The following is a 906-nucleotide window of genomic DNA, read 5'->3' as shown; positions in this document are numbered from 1 at the left end:
GTAAAGCTGCGGTCCTCGGGCATCCTGAAATCTCCTGACAGAAACATTTCTAGTCAGGTGAGGCTATCCAGGCACAAAGCTATAAAAATTTTACTGCTTTCTCCCAGAAAACTATTCTACAAGCTAATTGCTTTTATTATGGAAATGTATTCCTGAACTGAACTGCAAGGGTGATTTTGAAAATTCAGTGCAGGCACAATGCGGGTATAAAAAGCTGTTTAGAAGGGAGAAAAGAGGCAGCCAATGATAATTCCTTACTAATGCTTTAAGAGTCTCTGGTTTAAGCAATTAACTTTTTTCTTGAATTTTTAGAAAAGACCATTTGAGTACTTTAAATAACATGGCAATGCTATGTTCATACTATAAGTAGAAAGTGCCAGTAATGGAAAACATTAGTATTTCTCCAACTATATAAACTCCAGCTTTCTCTTTTCATGTACTAAAAAGGCTACAGAGAGAAGCTGCTAAGATCTTGAATGTAGGCCAAACTTCCTGAATCCTGGGGATGAATCCTGGCTCTGCCATCTGTTACCTGAGTGACGTTGGGTACATTACAAACTTTCTGTGCCATGGCTTCTTTATCTGTAAGAAGGGAGTGACAACTACCTGTGTTGTAGAGCTATTAGATGATTAAATGAATTAACATATGTTGGGCATTTAGGGCAGTAAGCGCAATTGAAGCTTTAGCTGTAATTATTTATGACATTTCAGATACTGAAGGAGGTTTTATCTGAATTCCAAGATAAGTAAATTAATATGTGCTTTCAAACTCTGTTTTTACAGATGAAAGTACAGTGGTACCTTGGTTCACAAAGCCTTTTGTTTAGGAACAGTTGGGATTGCAAACAAAAATGGCAAAATTTTATTTATTTATTTTTACAATTTGTTTATTTTATTTTTTAATTT

This window comes from Octodon degus, unplaced genomic scaffold (assembly GCF_000260255.1).
Source record: "Octodon degus isolate 3935 unplaced genomic scaffold, OctDeg1.0 scaffold02208, whole genome shotgun sequence".
Classification (NCBI taxonomy): domain Eukaryota; kingdom Metazoa; phylum Chordata; class Mammalia; order Rodentia; family Octodontidae; genus Octodon; species Octodon degus.
The sequence above is the reverse complement of the archived record's forward strand: the minus strand, read 5'-3'. Positions refer to the sequence as shown.